This window comes from Hemitrygon akajei, chromosome 9 (assembly GCF_048418815.1).
Source record: "Hemitrygon akajei chromosome 9, sHemAka1.3, whole genome shotgun sequence".
NCBI classification, from domain to species: Eukaryota; Metazoa; Chordata; class Chondrichthyes; order Myliobatiformes; family Dasyatidae; genus Hemitrygon; species Hemitrygon akajei.
In genome coordinates, this window is record NC_133132.1 from 174,208,875 (window position 1) to 174,232,334 (window position 23,460).

The 23,460-nt window shown below is 43.9% G+C and overlaps 1 protein-coding gene across 1 annotated transcript in view; it reads left to right on the forward strand.

The window, feature by feature from the left end:
• Positions 1–23,460, forward strand: part of LOC140733768 (PC3-like endoprotease variant B) — a 2,072,848-nt gene that overhangs the window by 152,033 nt on the left and 1,897,355 nt on the right. The gene's annotated exons all lie outside the window — the stretch shown is intronic.

The following is a 23,460-nucleotide window of genomic DNA, read 5'->3' on the forward strand; positions in this document are numbered from 1 at the left end:
GAGTGATTAAAGTGCTAATTCCCATTTTCATTTGAGAACATAAAATATTTCAAATTTAAGAGAAAGCCATCTGGAATATTTTGCATGACTCCAATTTAATCCCTAATTTAGCTGTTGAAGAGTTTCTCAGTCCTTGGTACCCTCAGTGGCCACTTTATTAGGTACACCTGCAAACCTGCCTATTAATGCAAATATCTAATCAGCCAGGCAAGTGGCAGCAACTCAAAGCATAAAAGCATGCAGACATGGTCAAGAGGTTCAGACCAAACATTAGAATGAAGAAGAAATGTGATCTAACAGACTTTGAATGATTGTTGGTGCCAGACAGGGTGGTTTGAGTATCTCAGAAACTGCTGATCTCCTGGGATTTTCACACACACCAGTTTCTACAGTTTACAGAGAATGGTACAAAAAACAAAAAAACATCCAGTGAGCAGCAGTTCTGTGGGCAAAAACACCTTGTTAATGAGAGAGTTGAGAGGAGAAAGGCCGGACTGGTTGAAGCTGGCAGGAAGGCGATAGTAACTCAAATAACCATGTATTACAATAGTGGTGTGCAGGAGAGCATCTCTGAATGGACAACATATCAACACTTGAAGTGGATGGACTACAACAGCAGAAGACCATCAACATACACTCAGTGGCCACTTTATTTATGTCAAAGTTCCAAGTTCAAAGTACATCTTTCAAAGAACGTATAAATTATACCACCTTAAGATTTGTCTGCTTACAGGCAGTCACAAAGCAAGAAACCGGAAAATGCCCAATTAAAAAAAGACCAACACCCAATGCGCAGAGTAAGAGAAAAAAAGCGGAAATCGTGCAGACAATAAAAAGAGCAACAGCTTTGAGAAAGAAACTGAGCTCACAGACACCAATCCCAGAGCGGGGGGGGGGGGCAGGCCCACAGCCTCAGTTCATCACACAGTGGGGCAAATCAGAGTGGAGCTCACAGACACCAATCCCAGAGCGGGGGGGGGGGCAGGCCCACAGCCTCAGTTCATCACACAGTGGGGCAAATCAGAGTGGAGCTCACAGACACCAATCCCAGAGCGGGGGGGGGGGGGGGGCAGGCCCACAGCCTCAGCCTCAGTTCATCACACAGTGGGGCAAATCAGAGTGGAGCTCACAGACACCAATCCCAGAGCGGGGGGTGGGGAGGGGCAGGCCCACAGCCTCAGTTCATCACACAGTGGGGCAAATCAGAGTGGAGCTCACAGACACCAATCCCAGAGCGGGGGGGCAGGCCCACAGCCTCAGCCTCAGTTCATCACACAGTGGGGCAAATCAGAGTGGAGCTCACAGACACCAATCCCAGAGCGGGGGGGGGGGGGGGGGGCAGGCCCACAGCCTCAGTTCATCACACAGTGGGGCAAATCAGAGTGGAGCTCACAGACACCAATCCCAGAGCGGGGGGGCAGGCCCACAGCCTCAGTTCATCACACAGTGGGGCAAATCAGAGTGGAGCTCACAGACACCAATCCCAGAGCGGGGGGGCAGGCCCACAGCCTCAGTTCATCACACAGTGGGGCAAATCAGAGTGGAGCTCACAGACCCGAAGCCCTGAGCAGGGGGGCAGGCCCACAGCCTCAGTTCATCACACAGTGGGGCAAATCAGAGTGGAGCTCACAGACACCAATCCCAGAGCGGGGGGGGCAGGCCCACAGCCTCAGTTCATCACACAGTGGGGCAAATCAGAGTGGAGCTCACAGACACCAATCCCAGAGCGGGGGGGCAGGCCCACAGCCTCAGTTCATCACACAGTGGGGCAAATCAGAGTGGAGCTCACAGACACCAATCCCAGAGCGGGGGGGGCAGGCCCACAGCCTCAGTTCATCACACAGTGGGGCAAATCAGAGTGGAGCTCACAGACCTGAAGCCCTGAACAGGGGGGCAGGCCCACAGCCTCAGTGCCGCAGGGAGCAGAGTAAAAGTTGCAGAGCATTGAGCAGAACCACTCGATCCTTGCCTCCGGTTCCGACATCCTGTCTTTTCAGTTCATCTGTCCCGGCATTTAGGTTGTCCAAACACCGTGTCATGGCCTGTATTAGGACCCGGGCTCCGTTGTATCGATACTCTCTGAGACTGGTCCCTGTCGCCACGTTCTGGCCCATACCCAACCTTTCCAAATCAGCCCGGTGCTTAGACTGATCTGACCTCGCTCTCCGTTCAGGTGGCGTGAGACTCCTCGGTCTGACTTTTCTCCACTTCTCGTGCCCTGACTCCATCTCGACTTTGCTCCGACCACTTCTCCTTGACTCACTCTGACTTTGCAACACATCCCCACGGCTCAACCCTTGGGTCAGCCTCGCCTGCTCATCGTCTCTTCTTTGTTTGCAGTCATTGTTTACCACAATAAAAGTGTTAATAGTTAACAACTTAAATTGCATTTCTTGCTTTATGAATCAACGGTAAGCTGTCGTCCACCCTCAGTTAGCACCATCTTAAAGTGGTACAGGGGGTAACTAATAAAGTGGCCATTGAGAGCATGTCTTCCTTTCATAAAGCTTAACAAAGGAATAAAATACGAGCAGTAACATTATTTGTGGGAGGAAGTTTACAATACAAGGCATTCTGTATGAAACAGAACAATAACCGGTTGTACTATAATGCAGTTGTGTGATCACTTGAGTCGATTAGATGCTCTCCTAAGGGGCTGCAATGCTCAAGTAGCTGTAGAGGCCAATCCGGGCTGCACACATTCTGGTGCAGTGTGGGGAAGAGTAGGTAGCGGCTGCGGTTAGTGGTCGGGCCTTTTGGTTGTTCGGTCTCTCCTTTCTCAGCTGCCGCTTGTTCTCTGCGGCACAGCAAAAGATTGTTTTCATGTAGCGCAGCTCCCTCTGGTACAGATCTCCTTCAGGTGCATCTATTGAGTGCAATGTCTTCCCCCGGGTTTTAGCTGGAATGTTGAATTTCTTCAGGCTGATTTTGATGTCTTTTTTGAAACGTTCCCTTTGCCTGCCTGGGGCTCGTTGAATTGTCCTCCGTCCAGGAGTGACCGATCTGTTTGGAGAGACGTGAGTTACACAGCCGGATGACATGACCCATCCTTCAGAGTTGGTGTTGCTCTGTTGTGGTGAATGAAGCCTCTGTTTGCATTGGCTCCCCCAGGACACTGATGTTAGTGCGTCTGGCCTTCCAGGTGATGTGCAGAATTGTTTAACTATAATATGAGAAGGAATGGAGTTGATAAGTGCAAAGTTTTTGATGAATCCACTGATGAAAGATTCCCAGTACTCGAAGAGAGGCCAGACGGTAGTGTAATGGTATTAGTCAATGTCCTGACCTGTGTGAGCAGCATCAAAGCCATCTGAGATTCGGACCTGTGAAAGGTTAACCCTACTCTCCCCTCCGGTCTGTTTCAGGTACGTTCTGAATTTTACCTTCGTTAGTTGGTTAGTTCAGCCCATCACCCCGACTGGAGCGCAGGCCACCAACATCACCTTGCCAGAGTCTCCTGCCCTGGACTGACCGTTGATCGGCCCTGTGCCTCCTGCTTTCACCACAACCTCATACCTCTCCTAGGTGAAAGTCCTTCCCTCACAGGGATGAGGTCTTTGGAGTTTCTGTAGCTCTAGGTTTTTACAGTCCGTGGTTTCTAGCCTTAGGAAGGGGGCAGAAGCTAGAATAAGAAGTGGGGGGGGGGTAGGGGATGGAGCACAAGATAGCAGTTGATAGGTAAAACCTGGTGAGGGGGGGAGTGTGAAAATGGAGGGCTGCACTAAGAGTGAGCTGATCAAAAATTTAAAGATGTTCCAGTGGAGTTGTGGGGGTGAATGACCTGTTCTGCTTTGTTTCCTATGTAAAATTGACACTTGCACATAGTTAGTTGAGCACTAGGTGGCCTCTGATAGCTAGAAGTACGTTATGTCAGTCACACTCCAAGGTTGCATTTTGATCCCGTTCGAGCTGAGAACCTTAATTTGGACTGAAGAAGGGAGAAGAAGCCAGACAAATTCCATATTTTGTTATGTACAGGAAGACATAGTGTACCCCACTTCTTTTTCCAACAGTGAGGGTGTGCAAAATGTTGTTTGAAAGTAGACACAGTAATGTAGTGGTTTGCTCAGGCATGGTAGTTCACACTGGGGTGGCACAGTAATATAGGAGTTGGCACAATGCCAGTGTGCCAGGTTCATTTCCCACTGCTGTCTGTTATGAGTTTGTATGTTCTCTCTGTGATCGCGTGGGTTTCCTCTGCATGCCCCCGTTTCCTCCCACTGTCCAAAGACCTACCGGTTGGTAGGTTAATTGGTCATTGTAAATTGTCCTGTTTCAGCTGGTGGTTAATAGGTGAGTTGCTGCGTAACGCAGGTCATTGTAAATTGTCCTGTTTCAGCTGGTGTTAAATCAGTGAGATGCTGCGTAACGCAGGTCATTGTAAATTGTCCTGTGTGTTGGCTGGTGTTAAATCGGTGAGATGCTGGGCGACGCAGGTCATTGTAAATTGTCCTGTGTGTTGGCTGGTGTTAAATCGGTGAGATGCTGCGTAACGCAGGTCATTGTAAATTGTCCTGTGTGTTGGCTGGTGTTAAATCGGTGAGATGCTGGGCGACGCAGGTCATTGTAAATTGTCCTGTGTGTTGGCTGGTGTTAAATCGGTGAGATGCTGCGTAACGCAGGTCATTGTAAATTGTCCTGTGTGTTGGCTGGTGTTAAATCGGTGAGATGCTGGGCGACGCAGGTTGCTGGGCTAGAAAGGCCAGTTCCATGCTCTATCAATAAGCAAAGAAATAAATAAATATGCCAGGCAAATTCCATATTTTGTTAAATACAGAAAGGCATTGTAGTATTGCCAAAAAAACTAGTGTCGGTCAATCTTTTTCTTCTGTCAGCGTGTGTGAAATGTTGTTTGAAAGTAATTAAATGTAGGTTAAGTCATTTTCATAAGACAAGTCTCAGGCAAGCTGTGAAACATGGAGAGTCTGGGCAGGATTCCATCATTCAGAACAGTTTTGTCTTTTGATTCACACTTGTGAAACCGTGTACAAGTTACAAGTACTACTGGGTCCAATTTAATTTTGTAATCAATGCTGCTGAAACAGTGCTAATTGTAGCTTTCTATGTACTAGTGCAATATCTGAATTTAAATCTAAAAATGTGTTTATGTAAATGGTATGTTTCTGAAATCCTTCTATGCTGAGTTGCCTTGCCTAAGATGGGTGACCAACCATGAGCCCTGAGGTAATATTCAAATGTTACATAATATTGGATTGAAGTTCTGGTCCATCTAAGGAGTTATACTGTACTCACTTTGAGAAGATTTGCTGAGAAGGATCGGGAAAGGATTTCAGAGATTTGCTCAGAAGTTTAGATTCACACGAGATCTGGAGTACCAATTATTTTGCTCTCCTCTACCCTTGAAGACTCACAATGAAAAACCTTGAGTCTCTATAGATGTTGCCTGACCTGCTGAGTTCCTCCAGCATTTTGAGTGTGTGTTGCTGAGAAACATACAGTAGATTGGACCTCATGAAAGTCTAGAATTTCAAATTGAGTGCAAGGAACAAATTCTGTGTTCTGTTTGCAGTCATATTTTGGAGTGTGAAGGTGATGTCACACTGACACACAGTCTCAGTGAATGCAAGTGATGGCTTGGCATTATTTTATTGAACAATATAGCATGGAGTAAGCCCTTTGAGCCGTACCACCCCGCACCCCGACAAGCCTGATTTAACCCTCACCTAAATGTGGCGCAATTTACAATGAACAATTAACCTTTGAACTGTGGGAGGAAACTGGAGCACCCTAAGAAAGCCCATGGGGAGGATGCCTGCAGTGAACTCTGAATGCTGACACCCCGAGATGTATAGCGCTGTGCTAACTGCTACCATTCTGTGGCACCCATTATCTTGGAGAAGTCAGGAGTTGTTCTAGTCCAAAATTTACTCCCTAAGCAATTTACTTACTTTAAAAAATGATAGATGATCTTGTCATTGTAATTTACTTGTTTGTGAGATCTTGCATTGTGATTGGAACTGTCACAATACCAGTAATTCACAGCATATCTGGCGAAGGCCAAAGCCCAAAGCCCACGGAAGGTTCAGAGTAATTTGTGCTATATTTCACAGGACAGGCTATACTAGTTGAGTTGTTGTATCATGATGGTAATTGGTTATAACATGTGATCATGGCCAACTCATTTCTTCAGACAGGTTCATACGGGCAGTATTGCTGGTCTGTAGTTGCAGCGGTGGAGATGACCCGCCCAGCTGGAGGCCCAGATTTGGTTTGTTATTAGTGATGCTCAGTCTATGGTATTTGCCCGTAATATCGGATGATGACAGGAAACTTGTACAGGTACTCCTGATGAAGGGTTTCGGCCCGAAATGTCGTCACTACCTCCTCCCGTAGATGCTGTCTGGCCTGCTGAGTTCGGCCAGCATTTTGTGTTTTTTAACTTGTACGGGAGAGCTTTTGAAGTGGAAGAGCTGTTGCACTGGGCAGTTCCACGCTCCCGGCCTCAGAAGTCCGGCTCCAGTGGTGTGAGTTGTTCTCACAGACTGGGGTCTTGGTTGCAGCGGATGGCCGTGATTCCTCCTGTGCCTCGCCATGTCCTTCGCACTCCAGAGAGATGCAGAGCCGCCTTCCTGGCTGGGGGATTTCACCACCGATCTCATCCGCCCAGTCCATTGGATATCTCACCAGGAACACTGCTTTGGCAGGTGGGGGTGGCTGGCTCAGTCTCTAACCTAAGCCTTAAGCACACGCACTAAACATTCACATAATGTTATCAATACAGAGGCTGGGACAGTGTCGGACTTTTAAAGGAAACCTCCACGGTCATGGGGAGAATGTACAAACTCCTTATGGACGGCGGTGGGAATCCCCACCGATGATCGCTGGGGGGAGGGTGGTTAAGCGATGCCACTGTGCCACCCTACACTATTTTATTGGCAGTATTACAACATCCTCCTATCGATACGATAGAATAGAGGTTAGCTACTTACTGACTGTTACACCACTGGCATATAGGGCACCAACAAAGCTCCTCTATCCCTGTCTGTCCTTGGCTACTCAGATGTCGACGGATTCTCCATCGCTGTTTCCGTGACAGTTTTGCTTGACCATTGAAGGTTGTGAGCTCCTGAACCCGGAGGATCAGTGGATCACTCTTTGTCTGGTCTCAACAATCTGGCACGGGTGACCTTCTCAAGAGCCAGAGCATAAAGCCCTGATTCCAGCCAACACAGCTCTCCCGGTCAATGGGGCATGCAAGCCTCCCCACCATGACAAGGTTGTGGTCTTCTTGAGGGAGAGCAGCGGTTAGTGCAATACTATTACAGCTCAGGGCATCGGAGTTCAGAATTCTCATTCAACCATACGTAAATACAGCCAAATTAAACAGCAATACTCCTGGTCAAGCTGAAAAACACAGTACCAACAGTCACACACAGCACACGTCACTTATAGACAGCAGTAAATATACAGTGACAACAACATTGTACGTTCTCCCCGTGACCATGTGAGTTTCCTCCGGGTGCTCCCATCTCCTCCCTCAACCCAAAGGTGAGTAGGTTAATTGCCCTGTGATTAGGCAAGTGCTAAACGGGTGGTTGCTGGGCGGTGTGATTCGTCAGGCGGAAGGGCTGTTCCTAGTTGCATCTTTAAAGTACAAATATAAGAAAAACAAAGTATGGAATTTACCATTGACAAAGTCACTCAAAAGAAACAGGAGTAAATTTTCATTCTAATGAATGGACATAAAACTGGCCTTTGGCTCAAAGTAAAAGTGTCCAAACTGGTTTCAATAAAACCCTTGTTTTCTTTATCTGAACCAAGATAATGGAATGTATATAGTGTTAGCTGAAATTGTGGTTAGGAATCTGATTACGGTAGTTCCCATTTCCTGCTGAATAATGAGTAACAGAGGTGGTACAGATCATACAAGACAATATTTGTGAGTGGAAAACTTCACTCACCAAAGATTCCACAACCTAAGCACTTACTTTCAAGGACTGTTTACAGCTCATGTTCTCAGGAATTTTTAAACTTTTTATTTATTTGCACAATTTGTCTTCTTTTACACATTGGCTATTTGTCAGTCTTTGTGTATAGTTTTTTGTAAAATTTTATTGTAAAATTAATCACATATGGTAACATTTCCTTACTTTTGTATTAAATTTGACTTTGACCCTATCCAAATAAAGCATAATTTTTAAATAATTTAGTGGTAGTCTCACGGGAGAATACACTTGGCTACAAGCATCAGGCTCCTGAACCGGTGTGGATAACTTCACTCACCTCAACAATGCACAGATCTCACAACCTACAAACTCACTTTCAAGTCATGTTTTCAGTATTAATTTACTTATTTGCACAGTTTGAAATGAAACATTTAACACCAGAAGGCGTGCATTTCAATTGTAAGTTCAAAGGAAATGTGAGGGGTAGGTTTTTCACACTGAACATGGTGGGTTCCTGGAATGTGCTGGTAGCGGCAGAAACATTCAGCACTTTTAAGCGATGTATAGATAGGCACATGAATTGAAGAAAGTGGAAGGATATGGACATTGTTTAGGCATAAGGAATTAGTAGTTGTCCATTTGATTTCTAATTTGTTTGGTTCCACACAGCATTGTGGGCTGGAGAGCCTCTTCCTGTGCTGTACTCTGAAGGTTTGAGATATGTTTTGTGCTGTAGGTTTTCTATGTTTCTATGTTTACTCTCCTATGTTCTATATTCTAATTTGTCTTCTCTTGCACTTTTTTTATTTGTCAGTCTTTTTTATATACTTTTTTTTTGTAAATTCTATTGTATTTATTTATTTTTCTGTAAATGCCTGAAAGAAAATGAATCTCAAGGTAGTTCATGGTGACATATATGTGCTTTAATAATACATTTTACCTTGACTTCTACTCTGGTTTTTGTGACATGCAATCTTGGCTGAAGATGTCTGCTTCACTGACTGGCTCGCTTAGCTAAAACAAATAATGATAAATCTTTATTTCATCGAGGTATGTCCCTATTTACATGTAATGTATAATATTGAAGCCACTTTGGAAGTACCTGTATGTCAAATTACAAAGCACTTGTTCTCAAATATAACCCGAATATTAAATCTGCAGCATCTTTCACTCATTTATATTTGTTGAACCTTTTCATTTGCTGCAGAATGTAAACACGAGATTCTGCAGATGCTGGAAATCCAGAGCAACACACGCAACAGACTGGAGGAATTCAGCAGGTCAGGCAGCATCTCTGGAAAAGAGTAAACAGTCGACATTTCAGGCCGAGAATCCTGAAACGTGGACTACTTATTCTTCTCCATAGATACAGTCTGACCTGCTGAGTTCCTGCAGCATTTCTGAGTGGCTGCAGAATGTTGTGAAATTTCAAGTTCAGGTTTATTGTCGTCCAACTGTACACACGAATACAAATGAATCATTGTTTCTCCAGACCAAGGTGCACAACACAGCGCATATAACTCTCACACACAACATGTGAAATAATATTACCACAAGTAAATTAACAAACAATAAGGTGCATTTACAATACAAGTCAAAAAGTAAACAGTATAATACAACTGGTGCTTTGTACGTGATGAGACCTGGGAGGTGGCAGGGAGCTCAGTCGTCTCACGGCCTGGGGGAAGAAGCTGTTTGCCATCCTAACAGTTCTTGTCCCACTGCTACAGACCTCCTGCCCGATGGTGGGGGGGGGGGGTCAAAGTGGTTGTGGGACAGATGGGGGGGGGGGGTGGGGGGGGAACAATGCTAAGAGCTCTCCTGATAAATATCTCAGATGTGTGAAAGAGAGACTGTTGATCCTCTCAGCAGCCTGACAATTCTTTGTAGATCTTGCAGTCAGGTGCCTTACAATTCCCGTACTTGTTCGAAATATAACCTGGATGACACTTCACAGTACCAGTGGCTCTGGATCAATTCCCACCACTGTCTGTAAAGAACTTGTATGTTCCCCCCAAGGCCGCGTGGGTTTCCTCCAGGAGTTCTGGTTTCCTCCCACAGTCCAAAGGCGTACTGGTTGTTCTGTTAATTGGTCATTGTAAATTGTCCTGTGATTAGGCTAGGGTTAACCCGTGGACTGTTGGGCGGTCCGGCTCGAAGGCTGGAAGGGCTATTCCACACTGCCTCATTAAATAATACAATTAAAAATATTAAATATCTGGCATCTTTCACTCATTTATATTTATTGAAACTTTTCAGTCGCTGTAGGGTGTTCTGAAACTTTGTAGATATATCATAAAGCATATCTGTGTTTCACGTGTAAGTCATATTGTCATGCAGGTTTTAATGTATAATATGTCTCAGGATTCTGTGAAGTAAAGCAAAATAAGTGACAAATCTATTTTATTGAAATAACTACAACCTGATATAACTAATACTAAACTTAGGTACAAATAATGGGAGAGGTATTTACTGTGAAAAGACACTAACTATAACAGAGACCATATGGTGCATATGAAGCAGCTATGAACAAAATACCAGTTTTCACTGAGTATATTGAATCCTGATTCTGCAGAAAGAATATGTGGCAGTGTCTAGGGTATAGAATTGTCTGTGGATTATTTGGTATAAAAACGAATGCATTGTACACCGAGTTTGTGCTTTCACATTCAACTGCAATAGTGTTCCCTCTGTTTCTGCTCTTTGGCTCTTTGTGTTACAGGACGTTCTATGGAACTGAGGGGTGGGCTTGTGTAATAAAAACGAAGTACTCTGCAATTTTTTATAACAAAGCTATTTGCTTCATCAGCTAGAATGTTATTCAGATCGTGTCAGAACAAAAGCTATTGCCCCCCTATTGCTGTAATTTATTTATGTGTCCATCCACTTCCTGATAAAAATTGTGAGGTATAATATCAATTATCAGATATTTCCTTCATTATCCTGTGTGTGTGTATGAGAGAGAGAGGCAGAGAGAGACAGAGAGAGAGAGGGAGAGAGAGAGAGAGAGAGAGAGAGAGAGAGAGAGAGAGAGAGAGAGAGAGAGAGAGAGAGAGAGAGGAGAGAGAGAGAGAGAGAGAGAGAGGGGGGGGGGAAGGAGAGAGAGGGGGAGGGAGAGAGAGGGGAGAGAGAGGGGTGGGAGGGAGAGAGAGGGGAGAGGGAGAGAGAGGGGGAGGAAGAGAGAGAGAGGGGGAGGAAGAGAGAGAGAGGGGGAGAGAGAGGGGGAGGAAGAGAGGGAGAGAGAGAGGGGAGGAAGAGAGAGGGGTGGGAGGGAGAGAGAGGGGAGAGAGAGAGCGAGGTAGAGAGAGAGAGGGGGAGAGAAAGAGAGAGGAAGGTGAGTGAGAGAGAAAGGGAGGGAGGGAGAGGGAGAGAGAACAAAAGAGAGAAAGAGAAAGAGATGGAGGGAAAGAGAGAGAAAGAGGTGAGGGAGAGAGAGAGTGGGGAGAGAGGGGGAGGGAGGCAGAGTGAGAGAAAGAAAAAGAGAGGGAAAGATAGACAGAAAGAGAAGGTGAGGGAGAGAGAGAGAAAGGGGAAGGAGAAGGAGGGAGGGAGGGAGGGAGGGAGGGGAGAGAGAAAAGAGAGAGAAAGAATGAAAGAGAGAAAGAAAGGAAAAGAGAAAAAGACAAAGTGATGGAGAGTGAGAGAGAAAGAGAAGGTGAGGGAGAGAGAATGAGAGAGTGGGAGAGAAAGAAAGAAAGAAAAAATGCTTGATCATGTCTTGGCATTATTTGTAAAAAATTATGGAATACTGACCAATTAAAACAAAGATTCGCTGTTTTCCTCTACCAAAGGGAAAAAGGATCTTGCATAATTTAACTTAGGGTTATTCGTGTTGTAAGCTTTAGATCTATTAAGGTGCTGGCAACTCATTATTTGCGCATTGTTCAGCATCAGCCCGATGACACGAAACTTATCACTTTGTAGAACCTTTCTATTCACGTTTAACATTTCAATTGTGTCTTGCAGAGGTGTTAATGGGTGCGTTACCATCGATATACCTAGCAAATTATTTCAAACATTAGTAACACTTTGGGTAAAGAAATTATTCCCAAAATGTTTTAAAGCTAATTTTAGGAATCTACCTTAGAATTACTCTCCTGATCTCACCCTCCTGATTTTAATTGAAGGAATATTTTGGCACATACATTAGGGACTTTTAAGAGATGTTTAGAAAGGCACATGAATGTGAGGAAACTGGAAGGAATGGAGGGGATGAGTTATGCTGGCGATTCGATTACTAAATTGGATTGTGGGCTGAAGAGGCTGTTCCCGTATGTTCTGTGTTCTATAATGAATAAAGTATATCCGTTTTCCAGTGAGTAACTAAAAGGGAAATTTATTCCTCTTTAGTAAAAAAGATACAAAACGTTTTAAAGATGATTTAAACAATCTTTTTAGAAATAGAATCCTGAAGAAGGGTCTCGGCCGGAAACATTGACTGTTTATTCCTTTCCATAGATGCTGCCTGGCCTGCTGAGTTCCTCCAGCATTTCGCGTGTGTTATTTGGGATTTCCAGCTTCTGGAGAATTTCTTCTAGTAACAATTCGATCTTCTGATCTTACCTTCCTGATTTTAATTGAAGCAATATTTTGGACAATGAGAGATGAAAAAAAAAAGCCGATTAGTTTTCCAGTGTGGAGGAAAAAGGAAAGACCGCTCCTTTTCAGTCAAAAAGATGTAAAATGCCTTCGGGAGTAATTAGGCCTGATCTATCCAGAAGTCGGGTGCAGACAAAATTCCGCAAAATATTAACGGCGACAATAAGGCCGGATCAGAGATCCTGCCAGAACCTGTGTTGTGCATGCAATTAAATCCCAAGGTCAAACGATTTACAGACAATTACTTTTCTAACATCTTTAGAAATGGCTGCTTACGCATCTTTAATTTTAAATGATACTGATATTCGAATTCTCCCCAAAGGTTAATACTGACTAAACCCAGCTGTGACCTGACATGATGCGACAGCGCGGGGCTTAATTATCCTCAGGATAGTCATTTACTTGGGACCATTAAAGAAACACTCTGTAGAGAAGATTTGGGAGGGGAAAAGAAGTGCCAGTTTATCTACAACCTCTTTAATCTGATGTCGAGAGAAGTGTGGTGGGGGTGTGGGGGTTGGCGAGTGGTGTTCGGAAGAAAGAGACATTTTATTTAAGAAAAATGTGATGTTAGCTATCTAGTTTAATGACAGAAAATTGTTCACCCCACTGTTTTTTTTAGCAGATTAAATTACAATCTAGTTCATTTTACCCGTTGCCTAGGGGGTGACGTTAAATGTCAATGGCAAATTTTATACTTGTCAAAAGGATGAATTAATGTATGTATAAAAATAGTGCACATTTTGAAGCAAGTGATTCGTTTAAAAATGGCTGTTCTTTTCGAAAGCCGTCATTTCAATGAAGGGTCTCCCTGCATTCTAGACGTAGACAGGTAGTACTTTAAGGTACTTTAGAATCCACCCCCAGTACTTTGCCAGACAAGCCCTTTACATACGGAGCAGCTTTGTCATTTTTTATAAGGCTTGATTATTCTCTTCAAAAAGTCAGCAATAATAACGTTGCCATAAAGAGAGCTCTTCTCAAATCCATTAGTTATAAATATAGTCTGCCGTGAAGTCTTATCATTCACTTTCAAAAAAATCTCTTCCTTATCATCCCAGAGTACTGGTTTTCTTTGTATTAAACAGAATTTGTTTATTCATAAACACAAGAGATTCTGCTGATGCTAGAAATCCAGAGTAACACCCAGTCCTGAGGAAGGGTCTCCACCAGAAACATCCACTCTTTATTCCTTTCCATAGATGCTGAGTTCCTTCAGCTTTTTAAGGATCAAATTTACTCACCAAGTACACTCAGTGGCCACTTTATGAGGTACACCCTGTTCCTAATAAAGTGGCCACTGAGTGTATGTTCATTATCTTTTGCTGCTGTAGCCCATCCACTTCAAAGTTCGACATGCTGTGTTCAGACAGCTTGAACCAGTCTGGCCATTCTCATCTGACCTCTGTCATTAACAAGGCATTTTCACCCACAGAACTGCCGCTCACTGGATGCTTTTTGTTTTTCACAGCATTCTCTGTAATCTCTAGAGACTATTGTGCATGAAAATCCCAGGAGATCCCAAAATGTTCTGAGATACTCAAACCACCCTGTCTGGTACGAACAATCTGGTACGAACATGGTCAATGTTGCTTCAATCACATATCTTCCCTGTTCTGATGTTTGGTCTGAACAACAATTGAATCTCTTGACCATACCTACATGCTTTTATGCATTGAAATGCTGCTACATGATTGGCTGATTAGATATTTGCATTAACGAGCAGGTGTACCTAATAGAGTGGCCACAGAGTGCACATGTCCATGCGTGAGGAATTTGCTGTGGTGTGTTGCTCAGGATGTACGGTGCAACAGAAATCAACAACATTCAACAATTATAAAGAATGAAGAACTCCATAAAAATAAGTTAGCATTTAAAATGTGAATATGGAATAAAATGTGCATAAATTCACAAGTACCAGCATGTATTTACAATACAAACAGTGATATAAATCATGGTTTGCAGTGCTTACAGTGCAATGCAGTGACTGAGGTAACAGAGGGGTGTGTGGGGCTAACTAGAATGGTTAATCAGATTAACTACCCATGCAGTGATGGTCGACTGCAGCCGATGACCTTTTCTGTTTCTGCTGAGCTGATAGTTCACTGTAGTTTTTGTAAATATCCAGATAATGCAGAGGCTCATTATAAGGTTTAATAGTTCAAGTTATCAGGAAGTTTTGTAAGCAAGAGATGTGAATTTGCAGCTCGTGAAGAGGAACATGCAGAAGTCAATAAAGTTAACTGGCAAGTGTGCACACTCATCTATAACTATGCTTTGCTTATTCTTTTTAAGATATTATTTGTAGCATTACCTCCAATATGTGAATGTCCTATTCTCAGCATATAAAGCAGCTTCTCTAGGATGATGGTGAATAGTGGTAGCTCAGGGTGAGGTGTTTGCCGAACTTGGCAATTATCTTTCAAAAGCTTCATCACCAGTCAACGTGATGTCCTCAGTGCACAAATGTTGGTGTTTCTCTCTGGGAGTGCTCGCATTTATATAGCCCCTCATTTGCTTGCCGCGATCCTGATTGGCTACCCCTTCAGTTGCCCTTTGAATTCTATTGGGTCACATTTCTTTTATTCTTAGGGGTTCGCAGATGGCATCCATTTCGATAAGTTTGTTTATGGAGATACCAGAAGAGAATCATGCTTCTAAAAATTCTCCTGCCTGTTTCGTGTTTGCCTGTGCCAGAACCTCAGCGGTGCCTGTCATTCCTGAGAACACAAAACAAAGAACAGAGGCAAACAGGAACAGGCCCCTCAGCCCACGATGTTGCACTGAACTGATTAAATTAGCAATCAAATAGCCAACTAATCTAATTCATTTTGCCTACACAGTGTTCATATTCATCCACTTCCCTCACATTCATGTAGCTAAATGTCTCTTAAAAATCCTTGATCTTTCTGGAAATTTTATACCGTGTGAAAACATGGAACTAGAAGAAGTTCACCAAGATGCTACTTTAGCCAACTCTTTCAAAATCCGATTGTATAAGCTTTGTTCCTGGGAGCTTCTAATACCGTGGTTCTGAGGGACCTTGACCACTTTAGGTGGTGGGACAGATTGGAGAGATTGAGTATTGAGTGTGTGGTTCTGAGGGAGGTGGTGGGACAGATCAGAGTGATTATTGAGTGTGTGGTTCTGAGGGAGGTGGTGGGACAGATCAGAGTGATTATTGAGTGTGTGGTTCTGAGGGAGGTGGTGGGACAGATCAGAGTGATTATTGAGTGTGTGGTTCTGAGGGAGGTGGTGGGGTAGATCAGAGTGATTATTGAGTGTGTGGTTCTGAGGGAGGTGGTGGGACAGATCAGAGTGATTATTGAGTGTGTGGTTCTGAGGGAGGTGGTGGGACAGATCAGAGTGATTATTGAGTGTGTGGTTCTGAGGGAGGTGGTGGGACAGATCAGAGTGATTATTGAGTGTGTGGTTCTGAGGGAGGTGGTAGGGCAGATCAGAGTGATTATTGAGTGTGTGGTTCTGAGGGAGGAGGTAGGGCAGATCAGAGTGATTATTGAGTGTTATAGAATTGGATTGATAGAGCTATCAAAGACTCAGTGGGCCAATGGGCCATTTCCATGAGAAAATATCAAATGAGATTTAAAAAAACCCTCTAATCTACAGTATGAGTGAACATTGGATGGTTGTATTCAATCTTCAGTGGATCCATATCTGTAGCTTAGATAAGGATAGTCCCCTTAATTTGCAAACAATCTGTTCTTCTCAGGAGCTGATGACTATCTCCAACAAATAAATGGAGTTTTTGAACATACAACATGAAACACTACAGCACAGCACAGGCCAGGCCCTTTGGCCAACAATGTTGTTTTGACTTTTCAACCTACTCTAAAATCAATCTAGCCCTTCATTTCCTATCATCCATGTGCCTATCTAAGAGTTTCTTAATCACCCCCAATGTACCTGGCTCTACCACCACCCCTGGCAGCATGTTTCATGCACCCACCTCTCCCTCTGTGTAAAAACAGACTTCTGACATTTCCCCTATACTTTCTTCCAATCTTAAAACCATGCCCCCTTGTATGAGGCATTTTCACCTTGGGAAAAACTCTCTGGATGTCCAGTTCATCTGTGCCTCTTATCATCTTGCACACCTCTATCAATTCACCTTGCAGTCTCCTTTGTTCTAAAGGGAAAGGCCAAATCTCGCTCAGCCTATCCTCACAAGATATGCAAAGATTTGTGGCTAAAACAGAGACATCTGGGGTAGGATGTCACTTACTTTGTCCTGGAAGTCACTTATTCCCCACTTCTCAAAGAAAATAGGAAGCCTTACCTTAAACCATCAGCATTTGAGAAGCCAGAGCAGCTGGAGCTGCTGCACAGGTCCAGCATCTCCAAGTCAGATTCTTTCATTAATCATATTTGCACAGAAACGTAAAGTCAAATACTGTCTTTGCATTAACCAGCACAACGTAAGGATGTGCTGGGGCAGCCACCAAGTGACAGGATTCACGATTCGAGTTTATTTGACATGCGTATATCAGAACATACAGTGAAATGTGTCCTGCCGAAGGGTCTCAGTCCAAAACATCGACTGTACTTTTTTCCATAGCTGCTGCCTGGCCTGCCGAGTTCCTCCGGCATTCTGTGTGTGTTGCTTGGATTTCCAGCATCTGTGATTAGTGGTATGTATTGTCTGTGTTAATAACCAGCAGAACCCAAGGTTGTGCTGGGTGTGTCACCACACATTCCAGTGCCAACAAAGCATGCCCACAATGTTCAGCAGAACAACACCTAACCTCCTGTGTCGCCTTGTGGGGTTGGCAGGTTCCCTGTGACCCCAGATACTCTGGTTCCCTGTCACATTCCAAAGGTGTGCCGGTTGTTAGGATTTGCTCACAGTAAATTACCTCGAGCAAATGATCACAGCAAATTGACCAGTCAATTCTTCACCCTCCTGCAAAGCTAGGTTTATTATTGTCACACATGAAAAGCTTGTTTTGCACACATTTTGTACAGATCAATTCATTACAGGGAGCATTATAAACACAAGAGATTCTGCAGATAGTAGAAAAATCCAGAGGAACGTACACAAAATGCTGGAGCAACTCAGCAGGCTAGGCAGCATGGATGGACATGAATAAAGAGTCAGGATAGGAAAGGAAGGGAGAGGATAAGGAGGTGGGGCAGGGGAGGAAGGCACGCTGTAGATTTCAATGTTCATGTCAAGTAGAACTGATCTCAGAATCAGGTTTAAGATCACTGGTACATACTTTGAAATTTGTTGTTTTACAGCAGCGGTCCAGTGTAATACATAATAATACAAAACTACAAATTACAATGAGAAAAAATATATAAAAAATAAATTAAATATGTAGTGCAAAAAAAGCAAAAACAAAAGAAAAAATGGTGAGGTTCTTTGTCCATTCAGAAATCTGATGGCAGTGGGGAAGAAGCTGTTCCTGAAATGTTGAGTCCGTGTCTTCAGGCTCCTGTACCTCCTCCTTGATGATAGCAATGAGAAGAGGGCATGTCCTGGGTTTTAGGTGTCTTCTATGATGGATGCCACCTTTTTGAGGCATTGCCTTTTGAAGGTGACCTCGATGCTGGGGAGGTTAGTGCCCGTGATGGAGCTGGCTGAGTTTATAACTTTCTGCAGCTTTTTCCTGCAGTGGCCCCTCCACGCCAGACAGTGATGCAACCAGTCAGAACCCTACAAACGTACATCTGGTACATCAGTAACATACCAAATCTCTACAACGTCCTATAGCTGCTGTCGTACCTTCTTTGTAATTGCATCGGTATTTTGGGACCAGGATAGATTCTCAGAGATGCTGACACCCAGAAACTCAAAACTGCTCACCCTCTCCACTGCTGACCCCTCAATGAGGACTGGCGTGTGTTCCCTCGACTTCCCCTTCCTGAATCCACAATCAATCTCTTGGTCTCACTGATGTTGAGTGCAAGGTTGTTGTTGTGACCCCACTCAGCCAGCCTTTCTATTTCTAGAAGGGCTCTGCCACACTGAAAGCCTTTGCCTATTTGGGCACTGGTACCCATACAGTAGAAAGACGTCTGCCCCCTCCCCCCGATCAATTAGAATGTGAATGTCCATGCTCACAGTGGACCCCTGACTCTCTCAGAATGGGGACTGCCACTGACAAATTACAAACTGCATTGAAGTTGAAATCCTGCCAGCTCTCACCCGTCCGCTTCAAAAGTGGCCGTGAGTGACTCTGTTTCATTTTCCTCCTCTGTTGTTTCAGTCCCTCTCCCCTATCCCCTACCCCTAGATTATCAGGTTGGACAAATTACACACTCCTTATTTTTTGGCAACCCTGGAAGTTTATCAATTAGAACGTTTTGTCACAGAGGGAAAACAAAAGGTGTCTGTCAATTGTAAAAATCAGGGTTCCCAAACCCTTAGGCTCATGAATAATGCGAGAGCCAAGTGCTTGCTGTGTATCTTAATAAACTCTCTGTACTTGACAGGGAGCGTGGGCTCCAGTAGGCTGGACCGCTTTCAGATTTCCCTGGGTTTGTGATCCATGCCGAGTAAAGGCAGATTCAGGGAAGTCAAATGTCCATCTCGGTGCCAAGCGAACTTTCCTGGAACGAAAGGGAAAATAAACTCTGTCGTGGTGTCTGGACTTTAGAAGATTAGATTTATTTGTCACATGGACGTCGAAACGTACAGTGAAACGTGCGGCTGACATCAAATCAAATCAATGAGGGTTGTGGTGAGCAGAGTTCACAAGAGTCACCATGCTGCCATTGCCAACGTAACACGCCCACAACTCACTAACCCTACCGGGACATCTTTGGAATGTGGGAGGAAACCGGAGCACCCGGAGGAAACTCACGTGGTCACAGGGATAAACGCACAAACTCCTTACAGGCAGTGATGGGAAACAAACCCTGATTACAGCTGTAACTTACCGCTGGGGTTTAGGGCAGCAATGAACTTCCTCCATCTCTGTCTGTATAGAAAGCTTCTTCACTGCTAACAATTGGTTTTTGACCAGTCAGGGTTGTTGGCCCTGAGCTGAACCCCTGACCCTGGGGTACCGGTGGACCACTCTTGGTCTGGCCTCTACACTTTGACCCGTTGGGCTGTGCCAAGAGCCGAAGCATGAAGCCCAGACTCCAGCTGACAGTTCTCCGGGTCACTGAGAAAACCCTGCAACAAGGTTGTGGTCCTCTTGGAGGTTACAGCTGTAAAGATGCTGGTATTTTTTTACAGAATCCCTGGAACACAACTCAACAGCATTCCTGATTGCTTCTTTTTCTGCTGATACTCTGCCAAATATGTTTTGACCACTTTTGACAGATTAAACTACATCTCAGAGAAATTACCATGAGCCAGTCATCGCCATGCCTAAACCTTTAATAAATTCCTCGGTGATATCAAATCACAGAGCAGTGTAAGGTATGAAATGCATGGTAATCTGTAAGTGTGGCAGTGGCCAATTCATCATACGGTAGCCAGCTTTAGTTCTGTTACACTCTGGATCTTTATTTGCCGTGCACTTGTTAATTCTGGAAGTCATAAAGAAACCTATTTGCTTTTGGATTCCAGTGCTGATTAAAAACAAACTGCACCGATCCAAATGAGACTGTGTGATTTTGTTTACACCATCGGATGCTAGCTTTTTTTTTTGCATTCCTGGGTGGTCTGCTTTTGCACCCCTCGTGTGCAAAGATATTCTTTAAATAAATAAGTCAGCAGGTGACGTGGGGCCGGGGTGTTGATGGTTGGACTTGGATGAAGGTATTTCACAGAGTTGCTGGCTGCCAGTAAATGACTGCTCAGCTTCAAGCTCAAGCAGTGAACACTCTTGTAAATCTGCCTCTAGGTGGCACTGTCTGTCTGGAGCATACGCACTACCACTTTGAGCTTGCAACTTTAACCCTATCCTAACCGCTGGTCCTTATCTGTACCTAGACCCGTGATTAAAGGCTTGCTCGGAAAAAGAAACGTGTCAATTTTCACTGAAGTTCAAGGTGCCCTAAGCATTTTCAAACTCCAGGTACTGAAGATGAATGATGAGATATTTCACTTTAAGATGGAGTGAAAACAAACAGATGAGAGGAAATTTGCAATGAATTTTTTTGCCCATATAAATTACCCCCAAATTTCCCTGTTGGCTGAGAAGGTGACATGTTTTTGATTTTTCCATTGTCATTGAAAACCCTTCAGAAGTGATCAGGACCTGAAGAAAGGGCTTGGCCTGAAACATCGACTGTCTATCCATTCCTATAGATGCTGAGCTCCTCCAGCATTTTGTGTGTGTTGCCCTGGATTTCCAGCACCTGCAGAATCTCTTGTGTTTATGATAATATACCCAATTCTGATTCTGCGCAGTTAACATTTGGTATGGGGGAAAGAAGGGAAAATTCCTCTCAGAACACAAAGAAAGCAAGTGAGAATATAAGAGTCCAGGCCTGATTAAAACTTCTTAAATGAAAATTGTGCTGTGGTTTTCAGTTGCATTGCCAAAACGAGGTGTGGCTAATTAGTGAGGCTAATTCCCTGTAAACTTCACATTGCCTCAGCTGGATTGGATTGTTCAAATTTAATCAAAGCATAATTTCGGGGCACAAATTGGCACTAATCCCTCGTCTACACCTGACGATCCTTCCTTCTCTGCCCCAAGGAAGGCTCTTTCGCTTCAGCACGAGGCACCCTGCCCAGTGCTCCAGCTGGGCGAGGAGCCAGACGACTTCACGTGAGGTTGGAGGATTTTACGTGCGAGACGGCATGGGGATCTCAGGACCACAGGGGTGTGAAGTGAATACTCTGACTGCTGTGTGTTGACTTGTATTATCTAGTTCTCTCTGCCATGCCAAAATAGACCCACAAAGCAGCCGTCATCTAATTCCCTCAGGTAACAATCAGATGGGTTTCAAACAGTAATTAAATGCTTACATTTTTGAAAGCAAATATAAGTAATTCCCAGCACTGCATTTCTGTAAAATACTTCTTTCTTTATGTAAGATATTTTGACATAATTTAATTACCATCAGCAACAGAAACTTGGTCTGTTTGATTCAATGAGTGGGAAATTTTAGAGGATTTTCGACTGGTTCATCTCTTTGAGGAAATAACTGGCAGGAGAGACAAAAGAGCCTCAGTGGATGTTGTGTACTTGGATTTTCACAAGGCCTTTGACAAGGTGCCACACATGAGGCTGCTGAACAAATTCATCCTCATCTCTTTTCTGAAGGTTGAATTGCTGTTAAGAAAGGCAGATTAAATGTTCGCATTTATTTACATGTTGGAGTTCAGAAGAATGAGGGGAAGACCTCACTGAAATTTGATCAATATTGAAAGGCCTAGCGAGAGTGGACGTGGAGAGGATGTTTCCTATAGTGGGGGTGTCTAGGAACAGAAGACACAGCTGCAGAATACAAGGACCTCCCTTTAGAACGGAGATGAGAAGGAATTTCTTTAGCCAGAGGGAGGTGAATCTGGAATTCTCTGCCTCAGATGGCTGTGGAAACCAAGTCATTGGGTATATTTAAATTGGAGGTAGATAGGTTCTTGACCAATGAGAGCTAAAAAATAAATCTTGCACAGAGAAGGGCATTTGATTCCTGGTGTCATGTATCTGCTTAAATTCTCCATCTGTTTTTTGGAATATAGACTTGCGATCACAATATCTTAAGTGCATAGTCATTTTTCAGTTTTCTCATGTCACAGAATGAAGCTATTCAGCCCATTGATTCCATGTAACACACACAAATTGCTGGAGGAACTCAGCAGCATCTATGGAAATGAATAAACAGCTGATGTTTTGACACTTTTATATTCTCAGAGCAATCCATTTCCCCACTTAATTCCCTTAAGCCACTCTCACGTGCCCATTTATGCTGTCCTAATTATCAACCAATTAATCTGGCAACCAGTATACTTTCTATAAAGAGTGTTACCAAAAGAAAGCAGCATCCATCATTAAAGACCCCCACCATCAGGCCATGCTCTCTTCTTGCAGAAGGTACAGGAGCCACTGGTTATCACCCCTCAGCCACCAGGTTCTTGAACAAGTCAATCACAACACTCAGCTGGTCATTGAACACAACCTATGGAGTCACTTTAAAAGATTCTATGATTCGTGTTCTCAGAAGTATTTATTTACTTATTATTTTTATTTGTTTTTTTTATCTGTATGGTTTGCCTTCTTTTGCTCCATTGGTTGTTAGCTTTGTTTCTGTGTAGTTTTTCAGTGATTCTGTTGTATTTCTTTGTTCTTCTGTGAATGCCTGCAAGAAAATGAATTTCAGGGTAGTCTGTGGTGAAATTGAATATAAAGGAACGTTGAACTTTCTGATGTGGGAGGAAGCTGGAGCTCGTGGCTGCAGGTAGCATTGATCAGGGTTGAATCCAGGTGGCTGGGGGAGTGAGGACGACAAATGCTAGAATCTGGAGCTTAGGTACATCGACAATTCCTTACCTCTCACAGATGTTGCTTGAGCACTGTTGGAATATTACAATTCATTTATTATTTAGAGATACAGTGCAGAAAAGCCCTTCCTGCTCAACAAGTCATGCTGCCCAACGACCCACCTAGTTAACCCTTAATCACAGGCCAATGGTTAATGGCCAGTTAACCTACTAACTGGAAAGCCTTTGGGATGTAGAGGAAACAGGATTACCCAAAGGAGACCCACATGTTCACAGGGAGGAATGTAGAAGCTCCTTATAGATGACATCAGAAATGCACTCTGAACTCCAATACTAATTCCAATTTTAAGGTGATTCCTCTTTAAGTCATCACCCCTCCTGGGGTACAGGCCGCTAAGAGCAGCTCACCAGGGTCTTCGTTCCTGGGCTGATAGAAGGTTGATCAGTCCTGTAGCTTCCACTTTCACTACTTGACTTTGTACGTCCTCTAGGCCAAGATCCTCCTTCTCCCAGAGGTGAGGTTGTTGGAGCTTTCTGTAGCTCTGGGCTTTTATGTGATGGGGTTGTAAGCCTCATGGCCAACCC